At 30.5% G+C, this 18,590-nt stretch overlaps 1 long non-coding RNA gene across 12 annotated transcripts in view; it reads left to right on the forward strand.

The window, feature by feature from the left end:
- The first annotated feature begins 730 nt into the window (after nucleotides 1–730).
- The window catches only part of LOC143229329 (uncharacterized), a 34,650-nt gene continuing 16,790 nt past the window's right edge, over nucleotides 731–18,590 (forward strand). Inside the window, exons 1-4 of one of the 12 annotated variants that reach the window (XR_013015808.1) lie at nucleotides 731–1,121; nucleotides 1,531–1,567; nucleotides 2,433–2,785; nucleotides 16,855–17,086. This is a non-coding gene — a long non-coding RNA (uncharacterized LOC143229329). Of the gene's footprint in view, nucleotides 1,122–1,530; nucleotides 1,568–2,432; nucleotides 2,786–2,806; nucleotides 3,249–8,636; nucleotides 9,759–16,854; nucleotides 17,087–18,590 lie in introns of those variants that run through there. The other 11 variants (XR_013015806.1, XR_013015801.1, XR_013015809.1 and 8 more) reach the window with 11 other exon arrangements.

Below are 18,590 nucleotides of genomic sequence, written 5' to 3' on the forward strand. Positions count from 1 at the left end.
TAACAATATCAAAAAAATTCATAGGGGTAACTTTGATTCAAAATTAAACTGGATACCACACATAATAACATAAAAACCAGAATTTGTAAAATAGCGAGTTACCTTAGGAATTTGGATGATAAAAACAAGAAGATTCAACAGTAAACATATTAAAACTTTACAGAACATACATAACACCAGTCATAGAATATGTTTGTATAACGTGGATAAATGTATCAAAAACACACATCAACAAACTACAGCAAATACAACATTGTATTTTAACGAAAGCATACACAGTCCCACGATCAACAAACTCGGTGTTGCTACACAACTATTCAAACATGCCAATTCTTTTAAACAGACTCTTGGATAACTCGCTTCAATATTATAAGACAAATATTAATACAAATGAACTGGTGAGCAAACTAGAGAGTTACATAATACATGATGGACCTAGCCCTAAGTACCTCTCCCCTCCGAACGCCATATATAAAAAAGTTAAAAGTCCAAACAGTGCTAGGCTAACTGAGTCATAGATACAAACGTAGCTCTATTTTAAAAGTTTTGCATGTAAAATTTGGATTATGCATTTGTGTGTATTAGATTGCTTAGTGGAACTGTATTGTGAACACAGACTAATAGTGCGATTATAAATAAGAGAAGATGCTGCCTCAAATCATGAATCACCAACATGGGCTTGAATATTTGGGACAACACATGGATAGTATATGCGCGCGTAGGTTCTTATTTTCGGACATGCGTGAGCATGTGCATAAATTGATAGATGCGCGAGCTGGTACTTATTTTGGAACATGTTTGCGCAGGTGTTTATTTTGGTACTGCACGAGGATGTGCTTATTTTTGTACATGCGCGCTCATGTGTTGTTGAGAAGAAACGAGTGTGGAGACAGATCGGTACCAGTAGTGGCAAATCCCCTGATTTACTGAGTATGAACGAGCCTCTCAACATATCTCTACATGTAGTGCTAAGTTTGATGTTTTGTTCAGTTGGAAAGATGCTGCAGTGGAAAGTGAAACATTTTGTTCAATAGGGACAAACGTGGAGAAATATCACTAACATTCTTAAGATAAATTTGGTGAAAAGAAACGAGTCTGGAGACAAGTAACTATCTTCTATGGTAAGTTATCTATTTTGTCCAGTAGTAACAAGTATCGAAACAGATCATTACATGTAATGAACAGTAAACTAATTTGTTCTGAATGAAGTATTCTAACAAATCACTACCTTCAGTGGTAAGCCAACTGGACAGGGGTCAGTATTTGAAGCAGTAACTTAAATATTTTTTTCAGTATGAATGAGAATGAAAACGATTACTGCTTGCTGTGGTATATGAAATATTTTGTTCATACAAGAAGAATTTCGAGACAGATCATTATTTTCAGTTGTAAGTCAACTATCTTGTTCAGTAGCAAAACTGGAGAGAAATCACTTCCTGCTATGGTAATTGAACTGTTTTGTTATGTTGGAACAATATTTAAGACAGATCATTATTTGCACTGGTAAGTGAAATATTTTTTTTTTTTCAGTTGTAAGGAAACCAGAGAAAGATCAATACTTGCAATGGTAAGTAAAATATTTTCTTCGAGATAAAGTTCAATAATTTTGTGCAGAAGAAATGAGTCTCGAGACACATCATTAGCTTCATTGATAAATTAACTATTTTGTTCAGTGAGAACGACAGTGGAGATAGATTACTATCTGCAGCAGTAAGTCAGCTATTTTATTCAAAAGGAACACATCTGAAGTCAATTTACTATCTGCAGAGGTAAATCAACAATGTTGTTCAGAAGTAACAAGTCTGTTGAAAGATCACTATTTCCAGTGGAAAATCTTCTGTTTTGTTCAGTAGGAATAAACCTAGAGACAGATCACAACTTGCAATGGTAAGTAAACTTTGTCATTCATTGCCAAAGATACTGCAGACAGATCACTTATTCAATGGGAAATGAAATATTTTCTTCTTTAGGAAGGAATGCAGAGAGAGATCACTACCCGTTGTGATAAGTTAACAATTTTGTTTACTAAGATTGAACCTAGATACTGATCATTACTTTAAGTGGCAAGTCAATTATTTTGTTCAGTAGCAACGAGTCACATTAATTCCAGTGGAAAGTCAGTCATTTTGTGCATTACCAAGAATGCTGGAAATAGATTATTACTTACAGTAGAGTATCAATAGTTTTGTTGAGAAGAAACGAGCCTAGAGACAGATGTCTATCTAGAGCGGTAAGTAAACTATTTGTGAAGAAGCAACGAGGTTGGAGATAGATCATTACTTGAAGTGGAAATTCAACTACTTTGTTCAAAAGTAACAGTGGTGGAGATAGATAACTTCCTGCAGCAATAGGTCAGTTATTTTGGTTTAGAAGTAACGAGTCTAAAGAAAGATCATTACCTGCAGTGTTAGGTCAACTAGTTTTTTTTTCAGAAGGAACAAGCCTGGAGATAAATCCCTACCTGCAGTACTAAGTCAACTATTTTGTTCAGAAGTAATGGAACTGGAAAAAGATAAATAACAAGTCTGGAGGTAGATCATCACTTCAAGTGGAAATACAACTATTATGTTTAGAAAGAACACTTTTGAGAATGATCAGTAGTTCCAATGGAAAATAAACTATTTTGTTCAGAAGAAATAAGTCTGGAGAGAAATCACTACCTCCTACAGTAAATCAACTGATTTGCTAAGATAGAATAATTTTAAAGACAGGTTACTATTTGCAATGGCAAATACATAATTTCTTCAGCAGAAACAAATCCAAAGAAAGCTCAGTACTGGAAATGGTAAGCCAACTATTTATATCATTGAAACAAGACTGGAGACAGATCACTACCTTCAGTGGAAAATCAAGTATGTGGTTGAGTGTGTGTGATGTATTTTTCGTATAGCAAAGCTATCTGCTGAGCCCACCGAGGGGAATCGAACCCCTGATTTTAGTGTTGTAAATCCATAGACTTATTGCTGTACTAGCGAGGCGAGCATATGGTTGAGAATGAGAAGCCTTGAAATAAATCACTACCTGCAGTGTCAAATGAACAATTTTCTAGAGACAAATCACTACTTGCATTAGTAAGTGAACTATTTTGTTGTGTAAAAAAAGTCATTAGACTGTTTACTACAAGAAGTGGTAGGTGAACGTTTTTGTTCTCTATGAATCTTAGAGTGAAAAAGATAATGACCTGTTGTGGTATATGAAATATTTTGTTCAGAATGGAAGAGTCCAGGGAGAAATCAATATTTTAAGAGGTAAGCCAACTATTTTGTTCAGTAGCAACAACTCTGGAGAGATCACTTCCTGCTAAACTAAGTCAGCTGTTTTGCTTAGTTGGAATAATTCTAGGGACTGATTGCTATTTCTCGTGGTATATGAAATGTTTTCTTCAGTGAAATGAATCTAAAGAAAGCTCAGTACTTGCAGTAGTAAGAGAAATAGTTTGTTGAGCAGCAACATATCTGAGATATTTCACTATCTACAGTTGTAAATCAACTGTTCTGTTCAAAAGTAATGAAACTGGAGAAGAATAAATAACTAGTCTGGATATAGATCACCATTTTGAGTGGAAATTTAACTATTTTATTCAGAAGGGAGGAATCTTGAGAGAGATCATTAGTTACAATGGTTAATTAACCATTTTGTTCAGTATCATTTTCAGTGGGTATAATCATAACCTGCAGCAATAAGTCAACTACTTTGTTCAAAAGGAACACATAATTTTGTGTTTTTTGAAATTCCCCCAAAATATTTTTTCAGGTTCTTCATTTTCTTTGTACTTGTATATTATAGCTTTCATAATTTAAAGAACTTAACATAAGCATGAAAATTCACGACCAAATAGAACAAATTTTCACTCTTTCATACACATGTTATTATTACCATCGCTAGATGACGTGAGTTTTGAATTTTTGTGCAAAGCTAAATGAGTGCTATCTGTGTTAGTCGTCCCTAATTTAGCAATGTCAGACTAGAGAGAAGGCAGCTATCCATCTCCACCCACTGCTAACTCTTGGGCTACTCTTTTACCAACGAATAGTGGGATTGTCTGTCACCGTATAACTTCCCCCACTGCTGTAAGGGTGAATATGTTTAGTAGGATCCTCAGATTACGAGTTGAGTGTCTTAATTACCTGGCTGTGCCAGACCTAGATGGCATGTAATTAATAAAAAGAAAGTTTTTCTTGTCAGAGTTTACTTTGCACACTATAAATATATAGGTTTGACACCACAGAATTTTCCTATTACAAGTATGTGTGTCTTGAAAAGATATAATTTACCTAAGTATTATTTTAGAAAAAAGGTATAAAAAGAAATAGTTTTTCAATAATTAAACTGAAGACCGTTGACAAAACACAAATATTTTGTTTACAAAGCTTAATAAACAACTTCATAACAATTTTTTTTTTGTACATCTATTATCAAAATTTAAAAGTATGAAAAACTCTCAAAAGCTCTCAAGATAGTTAGCTTTCAAGACCGATGATGGCAGTAAATGCTATCGTTCTTTTTGTTATTTAAGTAAATAGAAGAAGGTAGTGCTTCTCTGATTTCTTAAATAATTTTTCATACAATAGGTAGAAATAAAATATATATTTTCTCTCAACTGTATGGAATCTAAATAACAGGAACTATGCATATTATTTGCAATGATATTTAAATATTATTTAAAATACTTTATAAATAACTTTTCAGACCTCATTTTAACACCATTATTTTGTATTTATTTTAAATAGACTTAAATACTAACTTAACATGTATATGATAAAGTGTAATATTAAGATCTTATAACTCCCTGGTATTATTTGGCATTTATTTCAAACAGACTTAAGCTGGCATGGCTAGGTGGGTTAAGGCCTTTGACTCATAATGTGAGGGTGAAACCCACTATTCGTTGGTAAGAGTAGTGCAAGAGTTGGCAGTGGGTGGTGATGACTAGCTGCCTTCCTCCTAATCTTATACTGCTAAATTAAAGACAGCTAGCGCAGATAACCCTTCGAGTAGCTTTGCGCAAAATTCAAAAACAAACAAATGATCAAACAGACTTGTATATTCAATATACTTTTTAAAAAATACAACTACTTATCCCTGATCCTGACTTATACATTTTTCGTTATAATATGTGAACAAAATTATAATTTTTTTGTAATAACCTGTTAATAAAGCAAGTTTCATTCATAATTAGTTTTAAGTTGCAATGTACAGTAATTTAGTTTGCAATGTCATATGTTTGTGAAGAAGTTAAATTTAAAGCTGTATTACATTCCAAGGAATTAGTAAACCAACTAATTATCTGTGAAGATAATTGTCTTGATTTAAAAATTTGTATTTTATTTAGCATGGATTTGTAACTTGTATTAAAAGCTTATACCTTTTGTGAAATTTCATATTCAACAGTTTGTAGCCCAATTTCTAGCATTGTCTTCATAAGCCATATCTCTCAAACTTTTCAGCACTAGCATTAGAAGTTTGTGCCTTCATATTTTTTACTGAAGTGTAATTAGAAGTTAACAACAGTAACAGAACTGTTTCTGCTTATATTTGGTACACATGATGTACTTGATACTTATCTAATGAAAGTAAAGTTAAATAAAAGTTTAATCACAGCTCCATCAGTATACCTAAAAGTAATTGAGTACAAACTTTGAGAACTACTGTAGGTAATAACTCATGCATCATTTTTAAATTCACTTGTGCATATATTTTCCTCATGACTTCATTATGTACCTATTCTGTTCTTCCTAACTTTTTTCTTGTTCTTTTTAATTTTGGTATGGTGAAATTTATCTATATATTGAATCATTAACAGAAAACTTTCTAGGCACAAAAAAAAACACTTCAAGAAACAAATACAACAATTCTGTAGACCTTTTTTTCAGAGATGCAGTTGGACACTAGTTTTTTTACATAAAACATCTTTTCATTTTTAACACTAATTTGTTATCCCATTTTTTCATATCACTATGGCTGATTTTATCTAGAATCAAATTAAACTTATGAACAGAGACTGTATGAGCAATATTAAGACATATTTATGTTTAAAAAATGATAGCTTTCTAAAGAGTTAGGACAATTGCAATAATTATTTTTATTATTAAGTTCTTTATTATTTGATTTAAACTGTAGTGACAGATATTTTTATATACATGTTAAACATTTCTTTTTCACCATAAGTGAAATTGAAAGAAAAATTGTTACATGCAGGCCTAATGCATTCTTTAATTGGCCATATCCTCTATTATAATGAGCAGTTTTGCTAGTTACACAAAATATGTATTTTATTGGTTGATTCAAAAGGTTCTTAAAGCCATTGTATACAGTATAGAATTTGCTACCATATAATATTCATACATAGCTTTATTTTAAATATTAACAGTTTTCTCCTTTCTTTTCTCTTCTACATTTTCCATTTGTATATTGATAACAACATCTAAGTAAAATGCAAAACAAATGAAGTTTGGTATGAATAAAACAGATAAAGCAGTGTTTCTAAACTGAAAATAATGTTAAAGATAAATTTATGGTAATCTTGTCATTGTATTTTTTATCTTAATAATAAGGGTTCATTTCTTTGATAATTTTATCAGTTTTATTACCTTTTAACATTAAGGAATAACTTCTTTTACATTTTATTTTGATATTCTGTGTTTATTCTCTTGTTAGTTTTACTTTTGGACACTTCATGACCATAAACTCCAGGATAATTTAGATGATCAAACAAAGTTAACAACACAAATTAAGTGGATGATGAATAAGAGAGAAAGAGATAATTTTCTGGATTAAACTTAATATTCAGGTGTTAAATTTTATCATTTATAAATATAATATAGTAAATATAACAATTATTTTTTATTATGTATTAAGAGGTTAATTCTTCATAACTTTACTGTAATATCCTAAATTTCTTACCGTAACTTTTGGACACAGTATGGCAGCATATTCTACCTAAAATTTAATAACAAATAAAAAATATGTAATAAATACAAAGTAAATGAAGTTCAAAATGAATACAGTAGGAAAAAAAATTTATGAAAATCATAAAAAATTAAATTGTCTTATGCTTATCCAAATTTGTTTCACTTCTTCTTTGCTTTTACACTTTGAATTATAATTAGGATAAGAGAATGGTAGAAAACCTTGAATATCATGTTAAGTTTTTCATTTTATGAATATCTTTTGATAGTTTACTTATTTATTAATTTCAACTAAAAAAGTACATAGTAAAAGATAATCAATTGTAATAATGACTTAGTAAATCAAAATATTACTTTTTAAATTCACTTTCATAAAGAAGATTGATATGATTAAATATGAAAGTCACATAAAAACTAAAGTATGATAACTGGCAATGAAAAAACATTTAATGTCATTATTACAGCATTGGTTATGGTCAGAAATGATGATCTTACTTTGACTCTGCTAAAGAAATTACAACATTTAAACATTAAAGAAATTAAAATATTATTTAAAAGTAAATCACAGATTCCAATCTCAAACTCTTCAAAAATGGCAGTCTTTATTATTGTCAATGGAAGCTTATTCCATTAGTTAAATTACCATTAAAATTAATGTTTTATCAGGGCCTAGCCTGTCTTTTCTAAACCTTAGACTTGTGACCTGTTGTAGAATTACATTTAGAATATATCACAATGGAATTAGAGGACTTTGATTAATCACTCAGATAATCGTATATGCTTCAATAAAATCACTCCTTACTCTTCTCACAATAAAACATATTTTAACCTATTTCTATAAAATCATCTGCGTAACCTTTCTCTGAACTGTTTTCAACAGGTCAGTGTAATTTTAAATAAGGCCACCAATCTGTACAAAGCATTCCAAGTGTGACTTCAAATCACACACACACGCGCGCGCACGCACACACACACACACACACACACACACACACACACACACACACACTGGTTAGAGTTTTATCCTGTCTCCTGATTTTCAGTCTAAAAGTTATTCACAATTAAGCTATTTGATTATTTTCCCACTTAAGTTAAATCTTATTTTGCTTCAAGTTATGGTTAAAAAATGTTTATTCCACATGAGCAATTATTATACATTTTTCTTAATTCCCTGGAGCACTTTACTAAAAGTAAAAATACCATCTACTATCCTTGATAATTGGATTCATTTTACCTTTAATAAAAAAAGAGAAGACAGTGTTAGATGCCTGCCAACATTCATGTCAAGTCATCCAGATCCATTGTCATCTCTTCTCCAGTTCCTCTAGTGTCATGTAAAAGTCAAGAAAACATGTTACTTGTTTATTTGTGCACAAGAAGGTAGAACAAATTTCATCATAGTTAGATATTTGTAAACATACATCTTTTTACAAATGGAACCAAAATATTGAAGTTAATTTAATGCCAACCAAATATGTCGGAAAGCAGCTGTTGTTAGATAGTGTACCAATCAGCAAAATCTACCTGTCGTGGCTTCTCATACTGTCAGTACATAAGTATAATAATCAGTGACAAACATTATAATATCTATTACAACACTTTAATTAGAGAATTTCTGTTCTATAAATTCATTCCTGTTGTAGTTTATCACTTTTAAGTAACTGGTTTGTTTCAATGTAATAGTAGTTCTGATTAGTTACACAATCAACATTCTTTTCTTTCTTGCAGCTGACTCTTGGCAACGTGGAAGTTGTTTTGCAACACGTTTTGTTTTACTTGATATAAATCTGATTATCTTTTATCTTCTACATTTAACAAACAATCTGTTATCACATATGAACATGTTTTTATGGTCTCATAAGCCTATCTCATCCATTATGCTCTGCTCTCCAGTTCCTCAGGTATTCTGTAAAAATCATGACAGCAACCTGTCAGTTGTCTGTTACCTTACAAAAAGGTATAGCAAATTTTATCACAGTGAGTTGTTTTTAAACACAAACGTCTTTCTACATGTGGAAACAAAATATTGAGGTTAATTTAATTCCAACAAATATGTAAGAAAGCAACTGTTGTTAGCTGGTGTGTGAATCAGCAAAATGTACCAATTAGTGACTTCTTTTGTACTGTCAGTGCATAAGTATGGTAATAAATGACAAATGTTATAATATATATTACAACACCTTAATTAGAGAATTTTTGTTTCCTAACATTCTTTTCATGTGGTTTTGCTTTCTTAAGTGTGATGAATTTATCATCACATATCTACTTAATATTGATGTTTAAGTTAAATTTATATTTAGAAATGCACATAATTTGTACTGTTAAATCAGTATTGCAAAATTCCTGCATATTCACCAACACCGTAGAAAGTTTTTGAACTTAAAATAAACAACATGTGTGTGAATGTCAACATTGGTGTATCATCTGTGTTGATGCATAAGCTAAACTTGAGAATCCCCTCACAGCTATAATTATATACAAGGAATACAATGTGCCATGAGACAGTATATATTGTGGGTTTGTTAAAGTTGGTATGCTGAAAACCCTGAAAGCTATAACCAATTGTTATAACAATTAATGCTTATTAACTTCAGATAACTGACTAGGAACATTTACAGATTTGGAAAATTACAACCCATTTGACTTCAGTGGATTCGTGTTGGACAATTGTATTTTTACAAAATCATTATATAACTTCCGAGGTGGATAATTTGATGTGTGGTTGATGAAGAAAAAAGAACAGAATTAAGTGAATTGTTTCTATGTCAACTCAAAATTAATTCACTTGTCATGAATCCTCAGTGAGATATCAGGGAAGTTCCAGTCTAGATAGAAAACTCAATATTGTTTGTAAGTTCCTAATACACTTGTACATAGATCGTTATATGTAATATCCATTATTGTAAATTGTATCATTGTTTGTATCTTCAAATGTATTTGATTTAAAAAGAAACACTGTATCATTCTTGGAAAGTATCATAGATTTGATACACATTGATATTTATTTATCTTCTAACTTATCATTTTACTCAGTTTCAGGCTATTGAAAGTTGTAACATGTAATAGAAGTTTATTTCAATGTAACAGTAGTTCTGATTAGCTAGATGATTAACATAATTTATTTTCCAAGGTTGACTCTTGGCAATATGGAAGTTGTTTTGCAAAATACAGGTTTTTGTTTTATTTTACATGACATAAATCTGATTATATTTTATCCCCAACAATTAACAAACAAACCATCATCACACATAGACCTGTTTTTAAACTATGATCTCATGGGTATATCTTGTAATCAACATCAATACCCTTTCATTTGGAGCTTACTGGTTATTTGTAAGAAATTATGGATTTGAACTTTACAGATAAAAACTCGTTCCATACAGAGAATACTGAAGTGAAACTTTCAGCCTGAAATTATCTTATCAGTAGAGCTGGGTAATTACATTGTTTAATCAAAAGTATAATGTCATTAATCAACAAATCAGACTTAGTGTTTCCATTCATTACTGTTTTTAGTTGTTTCTAGTATTTTAAATATTGTCATTATGATTTCCCATCATGTTAAATTAATTAAGGTTGTATGGATTCATGTATGTGTATCACAACTCGTAATGGTAATTAACTAATCAAAATTACTGTTTTCCTTTTTTTTTTCGGTTATTGAAACATAAGTACTTAGTGTGTAAAAATTAATTGGTTAGCAACTTGAATATAGAGATCAGAAATGGTTACAAATTGCAAAAAACCCAATTTGGAAGGTATGAGAAAAGAATTGACAGTTGTGCATTTAGCATCTGAGTTATTTGGAAACACTGATTATAAGTGGAAAATGTTTAAGTGTTAAAGATAAATATATTCCTTATAGAAAGACAAAAAAGTGGCTGCAGGCAAAAAAACAAAGTTGTGTCAAAAAAGGTATAAGGGATAAAATTCAAGAAAAATATAACAAATTTAAGAAATTTAAATTGGATGTTATATAAGAAAATTATAAGATGATAAAACACAATTTTATCATAACAAGGCTTCATTGGGCTAATTGCTGTGTCTTCTGAGGGGAATTAAACTATTGGTTTTAGCAATATAGATCCAAGGACTTACAGCTGTTCCAGTAGGGAAAAAATTGTAAAAGATGAAGATAATTGATCAAACAGAAGAGGAAGATATCAAAGAGTGGTTCATTTTATTTGAAATTTCACTTAACACTCCTACAAAAAGACGTTTCTAGTCCTGATTTCTCCAAGCCTGTTCCCCTGGCTGTGGTTTCGCTAGATAGTAGATAGGGACAGTGGGAATCTCGTTAATCCATTCATTAATGGATTTAAATGGCAATCATTTAAATACAAAATTATTAGCCTAATATTAATAACCTTTCAAGTTGCTCTGGGGCCTATTAGGCCCCACTTTTCGTAGGAGTGTTAAAGCTACAAGAGGTCTAGTTGCACTAGTTGTCATATCCACCCACTGCCAACTCTTGGGCTACTCTTTTGTCATTGAATTGTGAGTTTGACTTTCACATTATAATGCCTTCACTGCTGCAAGGATAAGTATATTTGGTTGAACAGAGATTAAAACCAGTGACCTTAAGATTGCAAATCAAGCTCCCTGATCAACTGGCCAAAGCAGGCCCAAGTATAAAAGAGGATGTATGAAAGAAAATGGGTTAGCTGAATATGCAAAAATTAACAATGAGGATTTATTTCAATACATTAAGGGTAAACAAATGTAGGGATAGAAGTAGGACCTATTAGGAGATATCTGCCACACTCTAGTGGTGCAGTGATATGTATGCAGATTTACAACTCTGCAATTTTGGTTTTGATACCACTGGTTAGCAGAGCACAGATAGCCCACTGTGTTGCTTTGTGCTTAACTTTAAAAAAACATAGTTGCATTATTGAATTATGCTTTGTAGAAAGTCTGGTAACAGATATTATGTTCCATCATATGACAAAGTTTATAATTTTATTTCATGTAACAAAAATTGGTTGATGATGATATTGTCATTGCAGTCTTTTATGCAATGCATTATTTTAGATTATGGCCATGAATTTTGCTCCATCTGTAACATTTGAAATGTCAAAAGCAAAAGTTCCTAATATTTTAATGTAAATACATTAGTTTTGATTAAAAACATTGATAAAAAATTTTCAACAATTAACTGGCAAGTTCTGATGTCAATTTTTATTCCCAAGAAACCATTATCAAAAAAGTTGTTCTGTCCACAGTGCACCTTTGAATAACTTTTTTTTTCCAGCTAGCTTTGGTATTGGTTTTGTAATTGGTACATTTCATCCAGTTATATTACTGCATCATAATGTTTTCTGGAATTATTGTGTTACTGAATGTCCATTCCAAATCAACAGTATAATTATTCTTTTCGATTTTCTCTTCATAACACTAAAGTAGATACTTATACCTCTTGATTGGGTCTGTGGTAATAATTTTAAATTAAATATTTGATAAATTCATACTGGAAAAAATACAGGATAACATTTGGTGTTGACAGAGAAAATAAACATGGCATAAACATGTTGCTTATTTTTTATCAAGTACTTTTACTAACCTCTAAAAGTCATTTTCTCATAATAAGTGTTTCTGTATCAAATGCCAACTTGAGTTAATTTCATCTTCATCATCAACATGGTGCAAATGTTTTAAATTTTCTTGGTTCATGGTCAAATTCCTTTATTCTTTTGCTTCTGGAAAGAGCATGAGATTTTACTATTCAGAAACTAACATTTTGACTATTTAATTTATATATTTTAATAAATGTTTATCAGTAATAACTACTGTGCTAAGTAATGTAGTAGAATAAATATTATACAATGGAAGATAGCAGAATGTAACTTGTAAAAATCATATTGAATAAATTCTGTTTTTCAAGCTGATATTTTCCTTGTATTTATCTAGTGTTCTACTTTCAAAACAAGGATGTCATTATTAAAAATTCATAAATGGGTAAATGTAAAAATTCAATTACATTCCATTAGAGCCACAAACTAGTTTAAAACTTCCCATAATAATATTTGCTTGAGAAGTCAGAAAATTTATCCTTATGCTTGATTAAATCTTTAGTCTACACAATATCCATACTATTTTTATTGTTTATTTTTTATTTTAATAAAGTAAAATAAGACTGTTATGTAGCCACAAATTTCTTACTTTTCCTTAATATTTTAAATGTGATGATAAAAAGTGTTAATAGCCAAACTTACAACACCAACAAGAAATATTGTTATTATCAATTGTCTGTAGACACATTTACACATTCCACATGGTTACTTAACATAAACCTCAATTATAACAAATTTGTTAAATTGTAATAAACACATAGCATCAGGCCACCTGCTGGGCCTTCCCATCTCTTTTGAGATCCACAAGTATGGGAGCCATAGAGAAGATCTAGATAATGAAGTTTATCCATCTTTCTCTTCTTGATGTAACATGAGCTGTAAGTTTAATGCTCTTTGTAGCAGCAATAGTACAGCCCAGTAAAATGTGAACAGCCCATTTATGTGACAGCCTTTAAATAGTGTACTTATACATTTTTGTATAGGTGTATTATTTATTATAGGTGTTATAAGTTTCACTATTCAACTTACCTATTTTAAAAATATTTTTATCACCACTTTTAAAATATTAGGTAAAATTAAGAAATTTGTGGCTAAATAACTGACTTTTTTTTTTCTTTCTCAAAACAATAATGTTCAGAATTGGGAAGGTGTGTGTTGTATAAACAATGTTTAATCAAGCATAGGAATAAAAGTTTCTGGTTTCTCAAACAAACATTACTATGGAATGTGTTTTAATCAAGTTCGTGGCTCCAATGGAAAGTAATTGAATTTTTACTTTTACCTGTTTATGAATATTTAATAATGACTTTCCTCTTTTGAAAGCAGAACACCAGACTGATGAAAGGAAAATATCAGTTTGAAAAACATGTATTATTTCACATGATTTGTGCAAGTTATACCTAGCTCTGTATTTCATATGATGAAATTTGTTTTACTGCATCATACTTTGATGAGTCTTTTTATAGGCATAGCAAATTTATTACTTGCTCAGCCATAATTTGCATAAACTATATATTTGACTACTGTATTGAAATATCAAAATGCAAAAAACATGTTTGATAGTTTTTGTGATATAATAATTGTTCTGTTATAAACATTGGCACAGCATTTATGACTTACAAAGAAACATTTATAAAATTTAAACTACATAGAACAAAAGGTGCATTGTGGACAGAACAAATTTTTTATAATAGTTTTTGGGATAATAATTGATATATAATAGTTTTTGGGAATAACAATTGACATAAGGCCTTGTAATTGAATTGCTGAAAAGTGTTTTTACGGGGTGTCCTTGTCTAAAGATAATGTATTTATATCAAAATACTGAGAATGTTCACCTTAGACATTTTAAATGTCACAGATGGAGCACATTTTGTTGCCATAATATAGAAGATAAAAAAAAAAGTTCTTACATGGAAAATTTGTAACTTCATGGTCAATTTTTGCTATATTCAAGAAAATTTCAAACTTTGTTTGTTATAAATCATCTTTTATCAAACTGTCCATAAAGAAGAATTTAATAATTTGGCCATATCATAATAATCAGATATAAGTCTTTCTTTAATGAATATGTTTATCTTGAATACTTAAACATTTTCCACATTTGATCAGTGTCTTCAAACAACTCAGATGCTCAGCTCAGAACTGATAGTTTTTGTCCCATCCTTTCCAAATTAGATTTTTTGCAATTTGTAACCAAAATATCATTTCTAATATTCATATATAAGTTGATAATAAATTAGTCATTACACTTTTAAGTGATTATGCAGCAAATATGTCTAAATAATTAAAAGATGGTAAGATAATTTCTGGCTGAAAGTTTTACTTGAGTATTCTTTGCATTAAACTAGTTTTTGGCTACAACGTTCATATCAGTATTTACTTACAAACAACCAGTAGACTCCAAATGAAAGGTCAGTGATGTTGACTGCAAGATAGACTTGAGTAATCATAAATTAAAAAGACGTCCACATGTGATAATGGTTTGTTTATTAAATGTTGAAGATAAAATATAACCAGGTTTATGTCACGTAAAGTAAAACAAAAGGTATATTGCAAAACTACTTTTATGATACTAAGAGTCAACCACAGGAAACAAAATAATGTTGATTACTTAAGTATTTGAAAGGAATACAACATGTTTCATTTCAATGTTGTTGGGTAAAGAAATAAATGAAAGTAAATGACAATCATTTTTTAAAATAAAACTATTTTCATTGTTGACTTTTGACATGTATATTTGTAATATGCCTTTTGAGTACTTTGGGCATCCTTATATGTAGAGTCTAGAAACTGATATTGAATATTGTCATGAAAAATTAAATTCAGTTCATTCAGGCATACACTTCTTTTTAAAAATGTTATAACCATACTTTTTTTTTTCCAGTGTTTTAGTTATATGTAGTCATATGGCAAGTTATAAACAACACTATTGTAAACCAAAAGGTGTCCACCTGTATATACATTTCCCCATGATAAATTGAAGTACTCCAAAAATATTGCTGTTTTGCAAAAATTAAAACTGAACAGTAATAAATAGGGCAAATAACTGCAGAGGAATTAAGCAGTGATTGTTATATAAAAATTCCACAGTGTTCCTTAATAACAAGTCAGAAATAGGGTGTTTAAAATGGAATAACATTGAAACAAATTAAAATCCAATGAACAAACATTAAAATGAACATAGCAAAGAGAAAGGTCAAGTAGAAGCTTATAACAAATTGACTATTTATTTCATTCCTTTTCTTGTAATTATGCTTATGTTGGTAAAACAAAACAATCCCTTTCAGTTAAAGGAACAAGAACAGGAGCATATCCAGGATGAGAGGGTGGAGTGTTTATTTGTGGTTAAGCACAAATCTCTCCAACAGATTATTCATTTTATGTTCACCACAGGCATTAAAACTAAAATTTTAGTGTTATAAGCCTTCATACTTACTGCTGAGCCACTGGAGTTAAGAAGAGGTCAAATGATCAAGCCAATATTCTGAAAGTTCTTAAAGGTCCTCTGTCTCTCTCTCTCTCTCTCTTTTTTTTTTTTTTTTTTATAAACACATGATTTTATTAAGTTTTGATTACTTGCATTTAACATATTTCAATCTAGGCTTAAGCTAGATTATTTGTGTAGAAGAGAAAGTCCACATTTTGGTTTAAATATTCCATGTACACTACATACACAAGGATACATTCTATTGTGCTAGCCAAACTCTTGGAGAAGGCTGCTGCCATTCAAATGTGTTTGAAAAATTGGCCTTAGCATTACATGTTTTCACACAAAATTAAATTTGAACAAAATTGAAAATCCAAAGAAATATTTAAAAATATACAAAAAAAACAAAAAAAAGTGAGATCATTGAAATTGGTTTGCAATGGACCTTTATTTTAGTTTTTTTCTTCTTCTTCTAATCAGCTTTTAATTTTATATTTCATAACTGTTAGAGAATGTTGACCCTATTGGACCAACTTGAACTTGAAGGTAAAAGACACCAGAAACATTTTATTACCTCTGTTGAAAATGAACATCTTGGTTGTGAAAAGGAATTGTTTTGTTATGTTTTGTGAATTAATTAGTCATATTTGCATTATTAATCTCATGGGTTATTACTGACTGATACAATGTCAATGTAATTGCATTAGTTTTTGACTTTTAATTACTGCACAAAGTTACACAGCATGCATTCTTTTCCAATTGTAGATATCAAAACATGTTTTTTTATTTTCATTTTATGAGCCATCAACATACCACTGAATTATCAGGGGCTTGTCATTACTTGAACAGTAAACATTTCTGTAGTAAATCAAAGTAACAACTTTGTTCTGAAAGTGGTAAGTTTTGTTTGTTTTAAACTGAGAGTACTTTAAACAATTCACAGATTGAAAGCAGGTTTGAAAGATTCAGGATTGGATATAAATAGTCTTCATACCATCTTCCTCGGCACTCCAGTGAGAAGAAATAGTTTCACCATGGTTACAGGAAGTGAACTATATCCAAAAGTCCTTTTGCTGTCATCAGTGGCTTGACAGTGTTGCTGTTGTTGAAAGTGCAACAGACATGCTTGCAGCAGTTAACTTTTACATATCTGTAACTGAATCTAGGAGAAACAGGTAAGTTGGCCTGTTGAGATAAACTGCTTGATGCTAAGCTTGCTTGTTTGATTTCTGTTGCCAAGCCTTTAGAACACTTAATTATATATTAAACAGAGTTATACTTTTAATTTTAGCACAAGATACAGAGAAGCTTATAATAACAATCTTAAGGAGATTTTATACACAAAACAGTTTAAAAGATGCAAACAAACACTGATTAATTTGCTTGGTGCAGAGATAGAAAAGAATTGCAATAATTTTGAAGCAAGGAAAATTGACACTGGTTTTGTTGGAGAAACATTGGTGAGGGTACTTCATTCTACCAGTACAGTGTATAGTATTAGTGACCATGCAGCTCCAGAATTTTTGGCCACAGTGCAAACAGTTTCTGCTATCAGTGGTCAAACACTTGTTAGGTAAAGCTCTTTTAAACACTGGTTCATAACTTGTTTTGCCTTGATCTTAACTTATAAGGTTTAAAGTAGAATTGTGTGCAACAAAATTTAAGTTTATACTACAATCCTTTAAAGGAGCCAACAGAGTGACTATTGAAGATGGTGATGAAATCACGCAGTACCTAAAATCCTATTTTGTCTTGCCACTAGGAATGGCACATTACTAAAACGACTTCATACTGATCAACCAGAATACCTAGATCTGTTTCTTCCGTAACACAATTAAGAGTAATCCTGTCACAATTGTAATTATAATTCGAGTTGTGATATCTTGCAGGAATTACTGTACATTTGTTAAAATTAAAAGTCATTTGCCATTTAATTTCTCAACTCATCAAATTCTCCAAATACTTTTATAAGGCAGTAGTACTCTACTCACATCCAGCAACATGGAAAACTGAAGTATCATCAGTTAATTTAATTAATCTGTTAACTTCCTTCGTCTTTGTCATTTATAAAATCCAAAAGAGTAAGTGCCATAATCTTAAGCCTTTATGTATCCCACTCATTACATTATTCCAATTTGACTGAACTCCATTTGTAACAACCCTCTGCTTTCTTCCATCTAGCCAGTTTTCTTTCCAAAGAACCAACCTATCCTGCAGAGATACCTTTTTAACAAACCATTTGTGAACTTTTTGTTTTTAACAACATACATAAAAAGTTTTCTTCATTACATCTTGTTACATTTAGTAAAAACAAAGCAACCTGTCATTTCAATCAGTAGGTCTTGTTACATTTACGAGATGTGGTAGTTTTAATTTTACAGAAATTTCATGTATGTGTAATACAGAAGTCTGCATAAATGTAACTACTGTTTTATAAGTAAGCAAATGGAAATGAATTCATTTATAATGAGTTTTATTTCACCATAAAAAGTAAAACAGTTTTACCATTATTTAAACAAAAAATTTTATGCATCCTTTTTTTATTGGCTTTTTATTGCAACATTTATAAGTGAAGATTACTTCCCTTACCCTGGTCTCTCACTTTGGATGGATCACTCCAAATGATGAAAACACTAATGCACCAGAGAGGTTATGGTCATAAGCTGTACCTGCAAAACT

Source organism: Tachypleus tridentatus, chromosome 10, assembly GCF_004210375.1.
Source record: "Tachypleus tridentatus isolate NWPU-2018 chromosome 10, ASM421037v1, whole genome shotgun sequence".
Classification (NCBI taxonomy): Eukaryota; Metazoa; Arthropoda; class Merostomata; order Xiphosura; family Limulidae; genus Tachypleus; species Tachypleus tridentatus.